The sequence below is a fragment of the Mobula birostris genome, chromosome 2 (assembly GCF_030028105.1).
Source record: "Mobula birostris isolate sMobBir1 chromosome 2, sMobBir1.hap1, whole genome shotgun sequence".
Classification (NCBI taxonomy): Eukaryota; Metazoa; Chordata; class Chondrichthyes; order Myliobatiformes; family Myliobatidae; genus Mobula; species Mobula birostris.
Window position 1 is genome coordinate 192,836,411 of NC_092371.1, and position 10,405 is coordinate 192,846,815.

Consider the following 10,405-nt stretch of genomic DNA (forward strand, 5'->3'; position numbering starts at 1 on the left):
TACAACTGATAAAATCTGAAATTGTTTTCAGAATGTTAATCAAAATTGACAAAGATCATTATTGGAAATGGGAACTGGATGAATATAAGGAACAGGTGGGAAACACCTGCAACTGTTGTGAACTGTCACCATATACCCAAGCACCGCACAGCAAGTCTGAGACTCCTGGCATGAATGTAGAATCTTCAGAATTGCTAGCAGGGCAGTCACCAGCTGTGCCCCACCAAGGAAGGAGCTTGTACTTGCTGTTTTTCCCAGAACGTATGCCAAGGAATATCGTGAACTTGTGCCAGGTTAGTTCTGGAGTAGGAACAGTGAAATAATTCACTTGAAGGGAATAAAGCAGGATGAGGAAAAAGCAAAGGCATAAGGCAATTTACATTTACATTTTTAAAGTAATTATTTACTTTAATGTTTTAAGCATTTGAATGTGTTCTGAAGAAATTTATTTTATTGTTTTTTTCTAAACATTGCTTCTCTGTCTCCGGTTTTTGAACATACCTGTAACTACCTGCTGTGATTTTTTTGCAGCTATTCCGAGAGCAGTGCTTGTCCTAGCCAGCCCATGTAGTGGCAGGTGGCTCTGACACTAAAAACTGTAAGTTCAAAGTTTATCCTTGTTTCAACAGAACTGTCAGCAATTTTCAGATTTTTGTCTTGTTTTTGGCCACTTATGGAGTAATTTACTTCAATTCCTTCTGCAAAACTGTTAGCTTCAGATTTGGTGTTTTGTTAAATTGATATGACTGTGGGCAAAGAGTAAAATATTTCCACGAGGTTCACTTTGTCTTTGGGTCGCTATCTCTTTCTCTTAATCTTTCTCTCTCTTCTTTATCTCTCCCTTCCTATTCAATCCTGTCTCTCTGTTTTTCTGTCTCTTTCTGTCTTTATTTCTTTCATATTGAAGACCCTTCATCAGAACTGAAGGCAGGGGAATGGGGATGACTGAAAGAATTGGATCAGCCCATGATTGAATGGTGGAGCAGACTTGATGGACCAAATGGCCTACTTCTGCTCCTATATCTTATGGTCTTAAAAAGAAAGGCTTCATTTAGTTTAAAATTGTAGCGAAGATGGAGGATGGGTGGATAGGGCAAAGGCAGTATCTGAGTCGTCACGAGGATAAGTTGCAGGGGGTCAGACGAACAATAGGTTGATTGGATCAGTTAGAGAAAATTGGAGTGTTTTTTGCATTTTCTGTTTTGTTTCAGAGGTTGTGCATTTGCAGTTTTGATTTTGATCTTTTGGGTGATTTGCACTGTAACTTGTCAGAGAAAGTATACCAAAGGCTTGGATTACTCATATATGATTCGGAGTTTTATGTGTGAAGAGAAATGGCTGTAATTATTGTAAATATGGGTAGAGTTCAAGTTTATTATCATTCAGAAGAGACAATGCTCTTCCAGATCAGGGTGCACGCTACAGTACATATAGCACACACATAACACGTAGAGTAATATTACCAAAAATAAATTAACAAAAAAGAAGGTGCATATACAATACGTTAAAAACTAAACAGTATGATGCTAATGTGATGAGATCTGGTTGGTGGCAGGGAATTCAGCAGCTGGGTGGTGCAATGTATGTTAACTAAGATTTTTGAAGGATGAAGGGCCTGTTTCTGTACTGTATGACATTGAAAAATATACTCACATCTATACTTGCCCATTCACTCTTCACAAACATAACTGACCGTGTAGAGAATACATTGACTACAAGCTGAATAAGAAGGAAAGTAAACTGAAGAGGGGAAACATGCTACCATGGGCTAGTATACGTGAATGGTGATGAGCACTACTGTCCACGTATCTCTGATGTGCTCTGTAGTCAATGGCAGTTCCTTCCTCAGTGATAAGACTTTGCACCATGGTACGGCCTTCTGCTCCAAAATAACTGACATGTGGAATTAGGTCCAGGGCAAATCCCACTCAGAGCAACACTGCAAATATTTGACAGCCTATAATTTGTCTCCTTGCCCAACCAAGTGATATTATTGTCAAGGCATTGCTGAAATTTGGTGCAGTTGAAAGCCTTCTGCTACTAACAAAGTTAGTCAGAAAGATAAATTTGCCATGACTATCCCATCTCCTGCCTGCTGAACCTTGCAAATGAAAGACAAAGCTGTTCCTGCATCACTCCAATCTGATGCCATGTAAGTGATATGGAACCATTGGAACTTTGTGCTATATCCTGAATTCCAGGAAGGTACAACCACTGGAATGAGGTCAGAAATTCCTGCAGCTGGGTAGTTGCAACCTTCCAGTTTCACATGTGTCTGCATGAGAATTTCAAATGTGCTGGCATTCATTCAGGGAAGGCAGACAGGTAGCGTTATACTGCATTTCCCAAGCCAGCAATATAATAGTTTTAGAAACATAGAAACATAGAAAACCTACAGCATAATATTGGTCCTTTGGCCCACAAAGTTGTGCCGAAAACGTCCCTACCTTAGAAATTACCAGGCTTACCTATAGGCTGACCTTTTACTAAGCTCCATGTACCTATCCAAGAGTCTTTTAAAAGTTTTGATAACGGAAAGGGAAGTTGACCAAGGAGAACAAACATTTTAACAGTAATTATTTCATTTTCTATTCTGTTAAAGTTTCAAGTTTATCTTGCCTAATTGACTTCCTCCAACCCCCTCAATAGTTCTGTCCTGCTGGGAACTGAAGCATTTTCAAACATTTTCTCATGTAGCAGAATGAAGCAGCTTTACTCTAAAGGCTTACCACATGAGTGAGTAGCTTTATGTTGTCTGTGAATGAACTCCCAGCCTCCCAATAGAAACAGATTGCTTCCATTTGCAATGAATTGGGGCGACAGCCGTTCTCCAGGTTTAGAGAGTGAACCTTAACTATAACTCTTCTCTAGTGAGAAACACAACATGCCATTTTATGGCTAAAAGTACATCTGGAATTAATGTTGATATGATTTTAGCTTTAATGAATAAGAAGTTGGGAAATGTTGATTTTGTAAACAGTATGAGCAGGTAAAAACTGAGCATGAAGAGATGTTGTAGAAGTTGTCTGGCATCAATACTCTTTGGGTTATTTATTGATAATTTCATTTTAAAAATTCGAAGTTCAAAATAAAAATGTATTATCAAATTACATACACGTCACCACATACAACACTGAGATTCTTTTGTGTGGGCATACAGTAAATTTATAGAAGAGTAATTGTAAACAGGATCAATGAACACAAACTGTGCAAATGCAAGCAGTAACTATTCTTGAACAGGGTGGTGTGAGTCCTGAGACACTTGCACATTCTACCTGATGGCAGCAGCGAGAAAACAGCATGGCCTGCGTGGTGAGGATCTTTGATAATGAATGTTGCTTTTACAGTAAGGTTTCATGTAGATGTGTTCAATAGTTGGAGGGTTTTACCCATGATGTGCTGGGCCGAATCCAGTACATTTTGGAGGAACTTCCATTCAAGGGCATTGGTGTTCCCATTCTAGGCCATAATACAGCTATTCACCGCACTTTGCACCACACATCTATAGAAATTTGCCAGGATATTTGAAGACAGGCAGAATCTTCATAGACTCCCGAGGAAGTAGAGGAGCTGTAGTGCTTTCTTTGAAATGATCAGAATCACCGGCATGTGACGTGAAATTTGTTGACTTCGTAGCAGCAGTTCAATGCAATACATAATCTAGCAGAGAGAGAAAAAAATAATAATAAATAAAATAAAACACAATAAATAAACAAGTAAATCAATTACATATATTGAATAGATTATTAAAAATGTGCAAAAACAGAAATACTGTATATTAAAAAAAAGTGAAGTGGTGTCCAAAGCTTCAATGTCCATTTAGGAATCAGATGGCAGAGGGGAAGAAGCTGTTCCTGAATCACTGAGTGTGTGCCTTCAGGCTTCTGTATCTCCTACCTGATGGTAACAGTGAGAAAAGGGCATGCCCTGGGTGCTGGAGGTCTTTAATAATGGGCGCTGCCTTTCTGAGACACCACTTTCTAAAGATGTCCTGGGTAATTTGTAGGCTAGTGCTCAAGATGGAGTTGACTATATTTACAACCTTCTGCAGCTTCTTTCGGTCCTGTGCAGTAGTCCCTCCATACCAGATGCTGATGCAGACTATATCAGAGTTATATTTATATGATGGGTCCAGGGCAGGTCCTCTGAGATAGAGACAACATAGGATTTAAAGTTACTGACCCTCTCTACCTCTGATCCTCCAATGATTACTGGCTCATGGACCCCTTGTTTCCCTCTCCTTGATCTTATTGATACTGAGTGAGTGGTTGTTGTTATTACACCACTCAGCTAAATGTTCAATCTCCCTCCTGTATGCTGATTCATCACCACCTTTGATACAGCCCACAACAGTTGTGTCATCAGCAAACTTGTATATAGAGTTGCCAATAATAAAAAATATTGAAAGTGCATGCAATTAACCGAAATGCATCACTTGTTAATTAAAAAAAATAATTTTTGGGGTTCTATGCCTCCCATCCCTCTGGAAACACATCATTGACTTCATACCAACTTTTGTCCCTTCAGGCTTACAGAGATTGTTTATTTTCTACAATAAAAGTGAAAAAACTTTGGATGTGCTTGCAGTTTAATTAACAAATCCACAGAAATGTCTCCCAGTCACAGTCAGTGGAGTTGTGGTTCTCAGATTTTCTGGTTGCTTCTGGCCTTGGTGTTCAGATGAAAGATCATCAACCTGAAATATTAGCTCCATTTCTTTCTGCAGAAGTGCTGCTTGATCTGCTGGGCATTTACGATACTTTTCATTTCTGATTGTTTGCTAGCTTTTGCTGGTTCTCTAGATTAGCAAATATGCTGCCTTCATCTCTCAGTGTTGTCATGGCTCAGAATTTTATTGCACTCAATTCTCAGTACCAAGCTTATTAGACCTAATAAGAGTTCAGTCAGTATCAGAAAACCTCAGCAGGTTGCTACATAGTCTCTACCTTTTATAGCAACACACATCAAAGTTGCTGGTGAACGCAGCAGGCCAGGCAGCATCTCTAGGAAAAGGTGCAGTCGACGTTTCAGGCCGAGACCCTTCGTCAGGACTAACTGAAGGAAGAGTGAGTAAGGGATTTGAAAGTGGGAGGGGGAGGGGGAGCTCCAAAATGATAGGAGAAGACAGGAGGGGGAGGGATAGAGCCAAGAGCTGGACAGGTGATTGGCAAAGGGGATATGAGAGGATCATGGGACAGGAGGTCCGGGGAGAAAGCCAAGGGCGGGGGGAACCCAGAGGATGGGTAAGGGGTATAGTCAGAGGGACAGAGGGAGAAAAAGGAGAGTGAGAGAAAGAATGTGTGTATAAAAATGAATAACGGATGGGGTACGAGGGAGAGGTGGGGCATTAGCGGAAGTTAGAGAAGTCGATGTTCATGCCATCAGGTTGGAGGCTACCCAGACGGAACATAAGGTGTTGTTCCTCCAACCTGAGTGTGGCTTCATCTTCACAGTAGAGAAGGCCGTGGATAGACATGTCAGAATGGGAATGGGATGTGGAATTAAAATGTGTGGCCACTGGGAGATCCTGCTTTCTCTGGCGGACAGAGCGTAGATGTTCCGCAAAGCGGTCTCCCAGTCTGCGTCGGGTCTCGCCAATATATAGAAGGCCACATCAGGAGCACCGGACGCAGTATATCACCCCAGCCGACTCACAGGTGAAGTGTTGCCTCACCTGGAAGGACTGTTTGGGGCTCTGAATGGTGGTAAGGGAGGAAGTGTAAGGGCATGTGTAGCACTTGTTCCGCTTACAAGGATAAGTGCCAGGAGGGAGATCAGTGGGGAGGGATGGGGGGAACGAATGGACAAGGGAGTCGCGTAGGGAGCGATCCCTGCGGAAAGCAGAGGAGGGGGGAGGGAAAGATGTGCTTAGTGCTCTACCTTTTATACATCTTTTTGCATTAAGTGTTCGAACCTCTGACATCTATTTTGCCTCATCAGCAAGGTTAAATTTCTCACCTTGTGTACTGAAGGAAGCAAAGTAAAAACAACATTTTAACTATTGTTAAAAGAATTTTCATAATATGAAAGCTACATCAGTGATAATGATATAGTTTTACTCTATTTTTCAGGAGTCTTTAACTATGTGTAAAGTTGACAAGATTTCAGAACTTAGTCACCATCCATTAAGGAGTCACTTGCTGACTGCATTAGCTCAGTAACACAACCCCATTGAAATCAACTCTAAGTAAAGGTGCTGCTGCTGCTTTTATTAAATTCATTTTGTGTTACATTAGTATTTGCCTTGAATGCTCCAAATGCCTATGATAATTCAGTCATACAACAGTAGCTATGTCTGAGGCAACATATGTTTTACTATCCACTTGCAGCGATAACTTAGCTCATTTTAGAATTAAGATGACATGGAAATGAGTTGCTAAAATAATTCGGTACTATGTATAAAAAGGTGACACGAAATTCATTAACATGTCAAATTCAGCTGAATTTAGGTGATTGCAAACGTTCTAAAATGACACATAAATGAATGAAATGATTTGGTGTAGGGAACCCATTACTGCACCAACAGCATTATTACAATAAGAGCAACAGCCTTTCAAGTTAATTAACTGACTGAATATATTAATTTAATATTCCATACTTTATTTCAATAGCATTGATGTGGGCTTTCATATCTTCAAAATTCTTGTAGGAGGCATAAATGATTAAACAAATTCTTTCTCTTTGGTTGTGGAGACTATTTTGGCAGCTTTTTTTCCAAATTGCCTGAATGATGTATCTGATTTAAACAAATTTTCCTGAGCATGAATCAAATTAGCAAGCAGGTGCACTAGGTTGTTGGGAAAGCATATCGGCTGTTATTGGACTTTAGAAGTGGGACTGTACTGTTGCATTTGCATGGTGCACAGGTGAGGCCACAGCTGGAATACATTGCACAATTTTCATTCCCTTATTTCATAAAGTGTATACTAGCACTGAAGGCTATCCAAAAGAGTTCATTTAGGCTAACTTTTGGAATGAGAAAGTTGTCCCTTCATGAGCATCTAAAAAATATGTTCCTTGAAGTTTAGAAAAATGAAAGTGTGAACTTATTGAAGCATACAAGATTCTGAGGGAAAGTGACAGAGTAAGATGAAAGTAAGATGTTTCCTTTAGCGAGAGAATCTCAAATGAGGGACATAGTAATGAGATAAGAGAAGTGACATTTGAAACTGAGGAGAGTTGCAACTTCTTACAGTGGATGGTGTATCTCTGGAATTCCCTACCACAGAGAGTTGTGGAAGACAATTTCCAGTTACAGCATCCACTGTAAGAAATTAAATATTCATAATACATAAACATTATGGATATTTAAAGAGGAAGTAAATTTTTGAAAATGAATTGAGTTTGTGGAGAATTGACACAGAAGTGGAGACTTAACACGTGCAGATTGGCAATGGTCTTATTGAATACTGAGGTAGACTTGAGGTGCCTGTTCCTGTTTGCTGTCCTGATGAAGGGTCGCAGCCTAAGACATTGGCTGTTTATTCTGCTCCATAGATGCTACATGCTGTGCTGTGTTTCTCCAGCATTTTTGATGTGTTGCTCAATATTCCTGGCATCTGCAGAACCTCTTGTGCTCGTGGTCCTGTTTTTTTAAAAATATTCTTTAAACAGCAGTTGTATATCTTGCTCCCAGGACTTTGTCAATGCTACTCTCAAAGAGATTGCCCAAGGTAATGTGATGACAGATTCTAGTTAGATTTCTCTTTGACTTTTTTTAGCCACTAAAGAGATGGGGTTGGAAATTCCACACAATTAAAAATACAATCTTTTCCAGCACCTCATGATTTGTAAAAATTCTTGAGGCACAGAAGAAGTAGGTAATAGAAAAAAAAATATTGTTTTTTCTTCTCATTAGTCCAGGGTTTCATGAGCTTTCAAATATTTGTAAAGCCTGTATAAATTTTGGATAAATGTATTAAATGTCCAACCTATAATTTATGTAGGATGTACTTGCTAGTTGCATGTGCTCAGACTCTTTTACATTAATATCTCCATGTTAATACCAGAACCCCCAAAAGATCCCTGTATCTGTCTTCCACTTTCAGCTTTTTACTGCTTATTCATTTTCCTCTACTCTCTTGATATGATGAAAAGTGATCACAATCACTGTCATTTATTCACATGGAGATGCTGATTTAAAATAATGGTAATTATTTGTAAAATTAAAAGTCTGATTAAACTACTTCTTTGTGAATGGGAAGAAAAACTGGTCTTCTCTTAAACCTAGTTAACTTGCAGGTGAAGGACCCTGAATTAAGTATTTATTTCACAGGTCTCTTTATTCCCTTATCGAAAGATTTTTCCATGTGACTCATCATCATGACAAAGTTGTCTGGAACAACACTCCCTTTCCAAACATGAACAATTTACTTTGAGCTGAAACAATTTTACTTTCTAAAGAGCAAATTACGTTGCTTCAGAATTTTGAAAGGAAAAACACAAGCAGATAAATTAATTCCTTTAGTTTTCTCACTTCACATTGTACAGGGGCGATATCGCTCAGCTGGCTTATTCACGTCGCAACAGCAATCTTGCACTCAACATCAGTAAGACCACAGAATTGATTGTGGACTTCAGGAAGGGGAAGGAAGTCAAGGGAACACACATCCCTCCTCATCGATGAATCAGCCAAGGAATGGGTGAGCACTTTCAAGTTCCTAGGAGTCAACATCTCTGAAGATCTATCCTGAGTCAGATGTAAAGAAGGCACAGCAGAGGTTATATTTCATCCAGAGTTTGTGGAGTCTTGATAAAAGACTCTTGCAAATTTCTGCAGGAGTACTGTGGGGGCATTCTAACTGGTTGCCTCACCATCTGGTAAGGAGAGGCCACTGCATAGGATTGGGAAAAGCTGCAGGAAGCTGTAAACTCATCCAGCTCCAAACTGGTCACTAGCCTTGCCAGCATCAAGGACACCTTCAAAAGGCGAAGTTTCAAAAAGGTGGCATCCATCATTTAAGAACCCCTATCATCCACGACATGCCCCCTTCTCATTGCTACCATCGAGGAGGAAGTACAGGAGCCTGATCATTTCAGGAACAGATTCTTCCCCTCTGCCATCATATTTCTGAACAGACAATGAACCCATGAACACTACCTCACTATTTGTGCTCTCTTTTTGCTCTACTTACTTAATTTATTTTTAAACATATACTTATAGCAATGTATACTTTTAAACATTATTATGTATTGCACTGTACTGCTGCCACAAAACAACAAATTTCACAACATATTCCAGTGGTATTAAACCTGATTCTGACTGAAGGGCAATCAGACCTGAGGGAATTCCATAGTGTGGATTAACACTCTCTCCTTCTGAACACCAATGAAGTAGATGACTGGCCAGAATGTTAGGAAAATTATCATAGCAATGGAGAGGCAGTGGCACAAAAAGGGCAGAAACCCAATACATCAGACCCACCAGTTTTATGAAGGCACAAGAACTTCATTTCTCAGAGTAAACATCACCAGTTGCCTGTCTTGCTACAATAACATTGCTGCCATGGCCAAGATAACAGCACCAACATCTCTACTTCCTCAGGAGGCTAAAGTTGTTCAGCATTTCCCTGTTGTCCCTCACAAATACTTATAGTTGCACCGCAGAAAGTACCTTATCCAGATGCATCACAGCCTGGTGTGGCAGAATTTCGGCCATAAATGAGAAAGAGATTTGTAGACACAGCTGAGCACATCATGAAAACCAGCCTCTCCTCCATAGACTCTGTCTACATTTCTCACTGCCTTGGTTAAGCAGCCAATATATTCAAGCACTCTTCCCAACCTGGACATTGTCCGTTCAGCCACCTCAAATTATGCAGAGGATTCAAAAGCCTGAAATCCCGTACCACCACACTCAAGAATTTGGATAGATTTTTTCATAGAAGGGGAATTCAGGGTAATGGGGAAAAGGCAGGTAGGTGAAGATAAGTCCATGGCCAGATCAGCCATGATCTTATTCAATGGTAGAGCAGGCTGGATAGGCCAGGTGGCCTACTCTTGCTCCTATTTCTTATGTTCTTAAGAACAGCGTCTATCCCAATGTGATAAGATCTTGTCCTCTTTTGGGATATGATGAACTCATCGTCTCACAATCTACCTCATCATAGTCTTGCATCTTATTATTTGCTTGCACTACACTTTATCTGTAATTGTAACAGTGTATTTTGCATTCTGTTATTGTCTCACTGTTATTGTGCATCGACTTCTTTATAAGTTTGCAAAGATTCAGCATGACACCTAAAACTTTGATAGACTTCTTTAGATGTATGATGGACAGCATATTGACTGGCTACATTACAGCCTGGTATGGAAGCACCAATGCCGTTGAATGGAAAATCCTACAAAAAGTAATGGGTATGGCCCAGTCCATCACAGGTAAGGACCTCCCCAACACTAAGCACAT

At 39.9% G+C, this 10,405-nt stretch overlaps 1 long non-coding RNA gene across 1 annotated transcript; it reads left to right on the forward strand.

Annotated features, from left to right (window-relative positions):
- The first annotated feature begins 211 nt into the window (after positions 1–211).
- On the forward strand, positions 212–8,530 carry LOC140209912 (uncharacterized). Its single transcript, XR_011889099.1, has 3 exons — positions 212–293; positions 532–598; positions 8,491–8,530. It is a non-coding gene; the product is annotated as an uncharacterized lncRNA (long non-coding RNA).
- The last annotated feature ends 1,875 nt before the right edge of the window (positions 8,531–10,405 follow it).